The sequence below is a fragment of the Leptonychotes weddellii genome, chromosome 10 (genome assembly GCF_054177405.1).
Source record: "Leptonychotes weddellii isolate Sample4059 chromosome 10, ASM5417740v2, whole genome shotgun sequence".
NCBI lineage: Eukaryota > Metazoa > Chordata > Mammalia > Carnivora > Phocidae > Leptonychotes > Leptonychotes weddellii.
Window position 1 is genome coordinate 122762909 of NC_138378.1, and position 11419 is coordinate 122774327.

General features: G+C 46.2%; 1 long non-coding RNA gene and 1 other non-coding gene across 2 annotated transcripts in view; both read left to right on the plus strand.

Moving 5' to 3' along the window:
- The first annotated feature begins 4777 nt into the window (after positions 1 to 4777).
- LOC115942568 (U6 spliceosomal RNA) lies at positions 4778 to 4882 on the plus strand. Its single transcript, XR_004077194.1, has one exon. It is a non-coding gene; the product is annotated as a U6 spliceosomal RNA (small nuclear RNA).
- A 2164-nt stretch (positions 4883 to 7046) lies between these two features.
- Positions 7047 to 11419, plus strand: part of LOC115942567 (uncharacterized) — a 10499-nt gene continuing 6126 nt past the window's right edge. The window contains exons 1-2 of the long non-coding RNA XR_014138344.1: positions 7047 to 7495; positions 9294 to 9487. This is a non-coding gene — a long non-coding RNA (uncharacterized LOC115942567). The remainder of the gene's footprint in view (positions 7496 to 9293; positions 9488 to 11419) is intronic.

Here is an 11419-nt window from a genome sequence, read left to right on the forward strand (position 1 = left end):
AGATCATATGATACATGTCTTTCTCTGTTTGACTTATTTGTAGTTGGTGAGATTTTTGCTTTCATTGCACATCCTTAAGAAGTAGAACCTGGGATGCTGCTTTGTAACAGAGTGTCTTGGAGATCTGGAGCAATGTGGAGAGTACTTTTCAGAGTCAGTGTGGAATTTACCATCTCCTCACAATCGTCGACCTACCGGTTACCAGGGCATAGACAATTTTTACATCAAGCCAGTTAGATGGCATGCATGTGTGTACACATGGCATTAAGTTTGATTATTTTTGACCAATAGCTTATTTGCTTTATTACTCATTTCCCATAGTGACTAATGCAGATTGCAGGGACGTCTGCAAAGCCCAAGACTCCCCCACCCCTCCTCTTCTTACCTTTGCTCATTATTCTTATGTTCCTGGTGCATCAGGGGCACGATCAACTAAATGAAACAGGTGCATTTCTAGAATTAACCCCAGAGGCTCACGGCCACCACTGAAGTAGAAGACGGGAGACGTGGGCATGGGCATGAGCATGCTGAGGAGAGGAGGAAAGGTCAAGGCCCAGGAGAGCCCCTCTCGGACTGTGAACCGCACTGAGTCGTGCTTCAGTTACTCTGGGTTTCGAGATTGCCTCTTTTTAGAATGTTGACAAAGGAAATAAACGCCATACTTACGTAAGAGGAACAAACGCATGCGCCTAAAACAAACTAGAGGGAGAGACATGTTTCATATGAAAGACGGGGCACATGGCACGTGGTTTAGCCTCTGATGCTTCTGAACCCAAGAAAACCAGATTTGATAAAAGCGCATAAACCTAAGTCAGAAAACATCAGAGGTGACAACAGATAAGAGAGTGTTAACAAAAGTTTCAGTTTGTGGGGACAGTGGTATCTGAGGAGGTTTAGAGACGAGTGACCACAGACTGGGAAGAGAAGAAGCAGTCAGGGCACCAGGGTCTTGGAGGGCTCAGCAGTCGAGGCACTGAGTACCTGTGAAGTGGGGAGGACAGACTTGCTGAGAGCTTGTGTCATAGGCAGATGATCGTCAGAGCTCGAAGGGCCCCAACCCCACGGGGCCAGGGTGGAAACGACCTTCTGCCCTCCGCACAGGAGCCCAAGGCCACTCACGGGGCCAGGGTGGAAACGACCTTCTGCCCTCCGCACAGGAGCCCAAGGCCACTCTCTGGGGAAGCTAAACAGCTTCTGGGCTTGGAGCCCCCAGGACACACAAAGGCAGGGATGCCATGGAGGAAACAAGGACCTCTCCTCATTTCCTCCCAAGGATGCTTGTTGTCAGGCTTTTAACATCTGAGCAGGAAGTTCGAGAATCACTCTTCAAACAAGGAGAAACCTTGAGATATTTGGTATAGTTTACCTAATGATCTGGCTCCTTGTCACTCTCCATTTTACACCATCATTTCACAAGCTACACTTAGAGTTTTCAAGCAGCTTTATTTCTAAATAACAGCAGTTTCCCAAAGGAAATGGGACACCCAAAAGATAAAGATGAAATGAAAGATTGAAAAAAATACACGCAGAGAAAGAAAGATAATAAACGTGGAGAAGACAGAGCCGTGAAAGGCAAAAGGAAAGCTATGCTCACCAGACGCGGGGCGCTCGATCTCTGGCTGCTGGTGGCTCTGACCCCTGCTTGCCTTTGAGGCTTGCACGACAACTCCTTGCTTGCTTTTCTTGGAAATACTGTCTGCAGATCTTGGTGTTGCTGTCGGGTCAGCTGTCTGTTCTTATGTTGGATTTGGAGAGACTCAAAGACTCTGCCAATGTTGCTGGCATTTTTCCAGAACCCTCAGGTCAGAAGAAACTTCAAAACAAACAAAATAAAACTGTAATTATTATCCTCAGAGAGATAAGAGAATTCATTGTATTCAAAAGGGAGTTACTCAGAGAAGACCTCTGAAACTTGAAACAAAGAAGATAGCAGAAATGAGTAATATAGAAGCATTGCAGTGAAAATTGAAGGAATTTTCCAGAAAGTAGAGAAAAGAACAGGGACTTAGAAAATTAGTAAAAACAAGCATGACGTTGAGATTCTTGCATTGACTAAATGTTTGTGTACCTTCAAAATTCACATTGGAACCCTAATGCCAGCGCGTTGGTGCTTGGAGGTGCGGCCTTTGGGCCGCCGTGGCGTGGTGGTCCTCGTGGTGCGTCGGTGTCTGGACAATAGGGTGGATGTGGGCACTCCCTCTGGCTCTCTGCCGCACCAAGACACGGAGAAAAGACCTCTGTCTGCAAACCAGACAGCGCGCGGGACCTGCCGGCACCCTGGGCTCAGACTTGGAGCCTCTGGAACTGTACGAGGTGGATTTCAGAAGCTGCACCATTCGACTAACAGAAGTTCAAAATAGCAAACAGAAATTATGCATGAAAGGACTGATATAAGACAAACTGAAGGACAGGAATTTCCAGTGAGCATCCACTGGGTTTTCAGGTAAAGAATGGAACGGAACGAATCACCACACCAGGACTCATAACAATACTGCAAGAAGCATTAAAATATCTTACTTAAAAATATCAAGATAAATATTACAAGAAAGAGCTAAAATGTTGAAAGTGGTTACTTCTGAAAAGTGGTTCACCAGGACAGGCAGCCATGGTTCAGAGAGTGCTGTTTTTCTGTAGGGGCCCTACATTTGACTTTTTCTGTAGGCCATGCTTATATATTAACATAAAAATAAACAGACATTACATTATTAAAAATGTATTTGAGGGGCGCCTGGGTGGCTCAGTTGGTTAAGCGACTGCCTTCAGCTCAGGTCATGATCTCAGGTTCCTGGGATCGAGCCCCGCATCGGGCTCCCTGCTCGGCAGGAAGCCTGCTTCTCTCTTTCCTACTCCCCCTGCTTGTGTTCCCTCTCTCGCTGTGTCTCTCTCTGTCAAATAAATAAATAAAATCTTTTTAAAAAAATGTATTTGAGATTTTCCCCAAATAAAGCACACTCATGTGCTGACATAGTTGTTTTTAGTGCTTTCCGCATGCACTCTTGGGCTTACCCTGTCAATGTTGGATTCAGTGGTTGATAAAGATGAGTCAGTGCTGTCCTGTTATCTACAAGTGCAAAGAGCTAACCACAGACAGAGGCAGCCAGGTGTGCCAGATGTCACCCCAACCCTGCAGGGAACTGCCTGGTAGATTCAACATGTTCTGGGTACTTTCTGCTGTCACCCTTGGGCTTTCTATCTTTGTACAGACCATGACCAGGTGCTGGGGTGTAACTGTAGCCTAAGGCTCTTGACGCAGACGCTGGGCAGGAAGTGCCTGGTAGTGCACACCATGGGTCCCCATTTCATCGTCAAGCAAAGACTGCCCTGCTAAGAATCAGTCTGGATTTCAAACCGTTCTTTCATGCATTGAGCCTTCGTCTCTGCTTTTGACTGAAGCAGCGTGGTTGGAAGATTGTATCAACCAAGTGGTTGCTGGCAGATTGTATCATCATGCTACCAATTCGTCCACCCCCTCTCTGTGCCTGTCCCTGCGGGAAGTTGTGTCTCCTGCTCTGTGATTGTCAGACTTGGCCTGTATCAATTCTGAGCAGAATCGTAAAGAGTCAGCTCGTGGTCCACCACCTTCCCTGTTCTCATCCCATCAACGTGGCAACAGCCCATGTGCATCAGAGCAAAGACAGCAGAGCTTTAGCCGGCCCATGACAGGCAAGTGGCACCAAGTAGAAATGCCTCTTTGTCACTGAGGCTGTTGCCACAGGCTGACAGGAACGAAGCCGGCTGACGCTGCATCAGGTGAGCGCCACCATGCCCGACTCCCCAGCAGATCCAAGTAACCCACACTTAGGATGTTGGCCTTCATTAAAGAAATGAGGAAGCCACTAATGGAGGATAACACATTCGTGTGTATGTTTGAAAAATCATTCTGGCTGAAGCATGGAGATAGGGTTGGGAGAGTGGACGAAATGGATGTGGGGATCTCTCTTTGGAGGCTACTGAGGAAATACAGGCATGAGATGATGATGGCATGGAGGTGCAGGAGTAGAAAAGGGAATGATGTCAAGAGATATTTAGGTAGAAAACCGGTTGGTTGTTGATGGGATTAAGGCAGAGGGAGGTGGCGCCCTTCTGGAGAGCGGGGAGTCCCTCACAGTAGGGAAATCTGTAGAAAGGGAAGTTGGGGATCACTGAGAAAAGGTAAAGGTCACGAGCCCCAGCGTAAATAGTCTGAGTGAAGGTGGACTTGAGGCATCCTAGCTGGTGTTTTGGGAGTCTTGCTCTACCTCCTTTGAAAAATCCCTGTGCAAGACAGGAAATGCTGTCTGCAAAGTTACTCAATGTTTTCTGACATTCTGGGGAAGTCTGTGCTCAGGTAAGTATCCTAGGAACACTTACTTAGTGTTTTTTTATTCCTATATTGAATAACAGCAACGAGTAAGTCTACTATTTTTTTTAAGCTAGACAATAAGTATGTGGCTCAACTGATGTTCGTATTTGCGTTTCTGACAAACAAGTGACAAATAGTCCCCCTTCTTTACAACTACATAGCAGACCAGGAATTTAAATGACTGCCCCAAATCATAAATGAACTTTATGGCAGTATTACGATCGACTTTTCAGCCATCCACGCTGCACAGAGCTATTAGATGGCACTGCCCCCCTGCATCAGGTTGCAACACATCCAGCATGGCGGAGGGTGGGCGCAGCGCAGATGTTCTGTGAGGGAACCTCCTCATCTGTGCCCAGAGTGGCAGCAGTTAAATCTAGTAGCGAAGCATAGGTAATGATCCAGATACAGACCAGTCCAAATTATTAAACAAGTTCTTGCTTCGGCACATACTGACTAAAATTGGAACTATATAGAGAAGATTAGCATGGCCCCTGGGCAAGGATGACACGCAAAATTATTGAACAAAACAAGATACGTCATTTAGAACTTCTGGCCTGTCACTTTTCCATAATCTCTGGAATGGTGACAGGAGGTGGATGTGAGGTTGGAAATCCCCCGTTGGCTGGAAGACATGCCTTAGGGCCTCAACAAGTAAAAAGCAGGACAGAGACAAATCACCTTCAAGGAATGTGAAGAAATATGTGAATTGAAAACGTTTAGCCCATGAAAACTAATGAGGTGAAGCCCTGATCCCATCAGAACCTGGTTGAGTCCATGTCTAATATCACTTACACAGTGTACAAGCAACCTCCTGTCCGTCCACATACACCCTTCAACTGACCTTAACTTCTGCTGCCCTCTAAGTACTTGGACCTTCTTGATCACCCTTTCTCTGGCTGTCCACACCCTCTCCAGCTTTGGGGATGTTGTCCTCAAACTGGCTGACCTGAAAGCAGCCTTTCCCTTCCTCTGGGAAATGCCCTCCTTTAAATGCCCGACCCTGTCTTGCAGGCTGTTCTGAACCACATGCCTGAGCAGCCCAGGATTCCGAGTCCCTTGGAATATCCCTTTCTCTCAAGTGTCGCTGCAGACAAATCACTCCCTGGAAATTACTGCTTCCTGTAGCAGAGCTGCCTTTTGAGAAGGAGAGTTTCTCCTCAGGGATATGGGTTCTGGTGGAGCTGCACGCTCCAATTATAAGCTTCGGAGCAAAGAGAACAGAAATGTTTTTCTTCTAAAATGTTGCTGTTCTTGCCTTAGGTGGTCAACAATGCCCACCCTCAGCTGGTTCCCTGCAGTGCTGGCTCCCTCCATGCACTCCTCGCGCGCGGGCATCCCAAGGCAGCTTACAAGAGCAGTCACTCTGGAAGACAAAGAGTTGCTGCAGAAAGATGGAAGTCACCATGTTTATGCTGGACTCCTGATATAAGCCAATTCCGAGATCTTTGAGGATAACAGCCTACCAGACATTTATGCTCCCTGAGCATTAATTAATGGTTTTTTGCACAGATATCTATTCTGCTCAATATGCTTAGAGACTTGATTTAATTATAAAACCCTAACAAACCAAATTGTGTGTTTTCCACATGGTGAAGGACCACACACTCACTAAAGCTTTAAGCAGAATCAGTTTACTGTGGATTCTATCCAATATTATGATGTTCTGTTGTCCAAAAATACAGTTTTGAAAGATGAGGTTAGATTTATTCGTGCTGTTTGGCTGAGATTTCATTAAGTGAGAAGGCTTTCACAGTCTTCTTAGACCAAGCAAATTTTATTAGGCCAAACTATATTTAGGTATATCTATGGAATCTCTCCAATTTATTCTATGTTCTAAAATCTTGGAGGTCTGAAATTTTGTTTTATTTTCCCTTTTTAAAATTCCCTCACCCCCTGTGATATTATTCAAAGTAAAACACATTTTTGTTTCATATGTGACTGAGGACAGTGGAAATTCAGGATGTGCTTGGAGTTTTAGTGCAGGCTACAGAAGAAAAGTCCTCCATGGCCCCTTTCCTATGCCAAACCGCCACGGGGGGCACCTGATGAACCCCCTGGAGCTGTGGTGTCTGCAGCCGAGGGATCCCTTGTCTGGCACCCCAGCCTCTCACCTACACGCTGAGCAGCTGGTAGACCTCTTCTTAGAGGACAAACGACATTCAGATTTCTGGCATTCGTGTATTCAGGGGTTCCTTCCTTCAATCTCTGACAAACCTTAATTTAGGGCTGATTATTAACAGCCACAGAGCTGAGTGTCGCTGCTCAGACCACATGCAGCCAGCTCCCAGCGTTCGGTTCACCACACGTTTCTCTTAAGTTCCAAATGACAGTATGTTCAGGGCTTCAGCACAGCACAGAAAATGTCTCCATCTCCTGTTACTGATCCCCTGAGCCATAAACTCCCCAAGAAAAAAAAATCTTTTTCTAAGGAGACTGGCTTCCTTTCAAGCTTATGAAAATCAGCCAGAGGGCTCAGGCTAACTTTAGACAACTAAAAATAAAGTGAAAACTTGGTTTTAAAAATTATTATTATGATTTTTAAAAAAATTTTTATTGTTATGTTAATCCCCATACATTACATAATTCGTTTTAGATGTAGTGTTCCATGATTCATTGTTTGTGCATAACACCCAGTGCTCCATGCAGAACGTGCCCTCTTTAATACCCATCACCAGGCTAACCCATCCTCCCACCCCCCTCCTCTCTAGAACCCTCAGTTTGTTTTTCAGAGTCCATCGTCTCTCATGGTTCGTCTACCCCTCCAATTTCCCCCCCTTCATTCTTCTCCTCCCGCTACCTTCTTTTTTTTTTTCCTTAACATATATTGTATTATTTGTTTCAGAGGTACAGATCTGAGATTCAACAGTCTTACACAATTCACAGTTATTATAATTTTAAAAGCCTTTTTGAAATATACTTGTATAGTGGTACAAAATCAGATTTTAAAAAATTTCATTGTCATCATGACAATAAGTCTGTTTTTGGCTCTGATCAAATGAAGAACTTGTGTAATGAATGCTTCTTTTTTTCCTCTCTTAAGAACCGATTATGTAAATGCTGTCTGATTCCACTTACACGAGGCATGAAGAGCAGCAAAATCATAAAGACAGAAGGTGGGACGGAGGTGCCCGGACGGGGGAGGAGGTGAGTGTTTCATGGGGACAGAGGTTTAAGTTCAGGCGCTGAACAGAGTTATGGGGATAGACAGCTGACCGCGTGCATGGATTCAGTACCACTAGCTACACACTCAGAAATGTTTAACATGGTAAGATTTATGTTATGTGTATTTTACTACAATAAAAAAAAAAAGAAAAACCAAAACAAAACCCAAATGTACACAATTCTGCTGGAGACATGGCGGTAATTGTGAACTTCACCCATCACGCCACCCCCCTGTCACTTAGTTCTTAAAAATGATCTTTCCCCTCAAAACACTGGATACATTATCAGACGTAGGTTCTCTTATAAGTGGTGTTTTCCTGATGTATATATGGATTTACCTGTTGTTATTTGGCTTTCTTTTGAATATTATACTTTTTAATATACACTAAAAATATAAAGAACAGAAAGACTCAGAGAAATGTCAGCCCTGGTCCCACTCTCTCTCCTGCTTTCATGGAGGAAATGCTTTGTTTTCTTGGCAGTTATCATTGTTGAAACACAAATGTAAATTTTCTGAATCTCTCTAAACAGGAAGATTCTTACCAGAACTTAATTGAGGATAATTTGGCCATTTTATAAAGTGGATTTTGTACAGGTAAGTTCTACAACAAATCCAGAAATAGAGTGTTCAAACACAGCTTCCTGGAGACAGAGGAGTCCCTGCACGTGTGGGGACTCAGTCTCTCCTGGGTGTGAACTGCCCACTGGTATCTCCATCCGTGGAGTGCTCACAGCCGGGGTGCAGCGCTGTTCTTCACCAAGTCTGGGCGCTCCGTGCTTCTGAGGTGAGGAGGGGAGCCGTGAAAACAAATCCCAGGGGCCTCCCTCCGTGCACGCCGCCCCATCCTGGAAATGTCCTGATGAGGGTAGATCCTTTGTCACTTTTCCTTCAGCAGACATGGGCACGAAGCTGGGTGAGTTAACCCAGAGTCAGCTGTGGACGCACGTCGGTCCCACAGCTATCTCTGTGCCACGTGGAGCGAGTGTGGCTGGGCAAAGCCCCCCTTCTCCAGACCACAGAAGCAACAGCCGATGCGGAGAGTTACAGAGATCTAAACACACATGATTAATAAAAAGCAAACAGCAAAATCTTGCCAAATAAGTGGAGAGCCTCTGGGGAAAACGTCCAGAATTCCACAAAGTGGGAAAACCAGCAGGACTGAGGCTGCCCTTTAGTATCATGACTGCGTGGAGAGGCCGTGCTTCTGGGGTTCTGAGGGAATGCTCCCCACGTGAACACACACACTCCAGGGGGACCCCAGCGACAGACGCAGTTACGCACATGTGTATCTTAGTCATGAAGACTGTTTTGATATCAGTTTTGAACAGTTTTCTATAAGTAACAAAATGTAAATATGTAGTTTAAGACAAAATAATCCGAGATCATTAGTAGAACTTCGTGTCTCCAGCATCTCCGTGGCCCTCAGCTCAGCCATAACCATGGGTAGAGTAACTCCAAGGACAGTTCTGTCACTGGAAGCTTCTAGAAGCAGCTCCGTCCTGGTGTTGGTAAGACATTACACCCATTTTACCTATCCTGTGCCTCCGAGACTCTCAAAGCCAGGAGACTTTCCTTGGAGCAGAAGGTAAGCGTGCAGGGACGGGAAGCATTGCTATCCCCTCATGTTGCAGAGAAGAAAGCCAAACCTTGGGGAAACCATGTAAACTGACTGTGGCCCAGGGTTAGGAAGTGACGTTATAAGGGTCTGACCCCAATGTCTGCTCAGCGCCAAACCCTGTGTGCTGCTCACGCTGTGTCTCAGGGACTCGTGTTTCCAGGGGTGAGGATCTGGAGCCGCGGTGTGATAGACAGACTCAGGGAGTACCCATCCATAGTGTACCGAGATGGAGGAGAGATTCCACCCGTTATCCTGCAACAGAAAAACGTGTCTGAGGAAACAGCTAAGAAAACCCCAAGTCAGATGTGCAACAGACAAAAGAGAAGCTGTCTGTTAGTGTGGCAGTGAGCATGGTCGGAAGGTAGGACTGAACTGCGACGTTTTGCTCTGTTAAGCCATGACGTGGGGAACTGACCCAGGTGTCCCGACCGGACAGGCTGACTCACCTCTCCAGGCCCTGGGGGGAGGCCCTCTGCCCCGCACATCCCCTGGCGGTCACCACGCACTGGGCAATATCACACAGCCCTGGAAATGTGCTGAGAGCTATTACCAATTATTAGCAGTATTTTCCTTGGTGCATTATTCTCTGTGAGAAGAGAGAGAACAGCTTTTATCTTGGCTTTGTTTTTGTACCCTTAGCTTTTTTTCCTTTCTCTCTGACAATGTCTTTCTGTGTAATTCAGCGTAGCTTAAGCCACTCTTCCGCATTCGACAAACATTGGTTGCAAGGCTCCTGCGTGGGACTGAACTGACAATACTCGAACGCACACACGCCCTTGATTCTTGCGAAAGCCTTTTAAGAGCTCTCTCTTACGGGTAAAAGTCATGGTGGTGGTGCTGTTATAAAAACCTCTCCCCCAGCCTGAACTGAGAAGGAAAATCAGGAAATGGGTTTTTGTGCCACACCTAGTGAGGGGCCGTGTGCAAATTTCCACTTAATATGGAGCGTTTCTGTCCTTGAAAAAGTGAATAGAAAGTTACAAAACTATTAGAAGCAAAGTTTTCACGCTTTCTGCGTAAACATCCAAAGAGGGCTTTTTCCAGACTTGGCCTGACAGGTACCTGGGCTGGCAGCCCTGTCCAGGAGGGCAGGGAGCCGAGACACGAGGCCACCACAGAGTCTAGGCAGGCGGAAACAGACGCAGGATGGAGGATTGCGGGATGAGGGCAGCGACGCAGACAATCCCGGGGTCCCAGGGGGTGAGGTGGGACAGCGCTTTCTCTGTGCAGACTTCACAGAGTCACTGACTCCGTGTTGCTGACCTTCCCTTTCTTCGTATTTTCCACTTCATGCAAGAAAATAGGAGGCTTCGACGGTGCAGAATTTGGACAGAATTGTTCTCACAGCGGATGATATTTGGATTTGTGATTTAAGTGGAAATAAGGACATATAAGCCGTTGACTGTAGATGTACCTTTGGCTCAGGCTGTTTGAGGGGCTGGAGCAGCTGAAAGTGGGCTTTGAAAGAAGGAATCAGAATGTCACACAAAAGATCGTGGTAGTTAAATTTTAGGAGATTAATGAATTAATCTTAATAAGTTAATCAAATTAAGTGGTATAACTATCAGGTAAAGCCAGAGAGAAATCCCCGGTTTGCCTTTGTTTTCCCTGAAATGATGGATAGGCATCACTCTAACTTAAAGGCTAGAAAACATAGGCTGAAAAAATAATGAAGCATAATTACTGTAAGATACGTTGTTGGTGAAAGAGGCGGTCACTGTCAGGGTGTGAGATGGGCCGTCCAGATGTCAGGGTCGGAGTCCCAGCACAAATGTGAGCATGAACACGGTGACAAGACACTTTTCTCTCCACTCACAGCTTTAGAGCCATGACCCCATCCACCCCACCAGACCCTGGGCTTTATGCCCCACTCTGCACACGGTGCTTGTTGAGTAAGAACAGCCCTTTCAGTTGGTTGAACGTCTGCCTTCGGCTCAGGTCATGATCTCGGGGTCCTGGGATCGAGCCCCATGTCGATCTCCCTCTCCCTCTCCCTCTGCCCTCTGCTCGTTCTCTCTCTTTCTTTTTCTCTCAAGTAAATAAATAAAATCTTTAAAAACCCAACAAAACAAAGAATAGCCCTTTTGCACATCAAGCACCCCGTAACCGGTTCTGGCTCTCCTTCAGGAGGGCCTGGCCTTTTTCACCTTGCAACCACAAGATGGATGGTTTGGGGTTTTAAGCGCAGACGTTCAGTAAACAGTGCAGCCTGTCCCTCCTGAGGGCCGCGGCCAGCGAGAGAAGGCTGTCCACAGGAGGGAGGGAGCCCTTTAGTCGAGGTTCTGCGACTGGC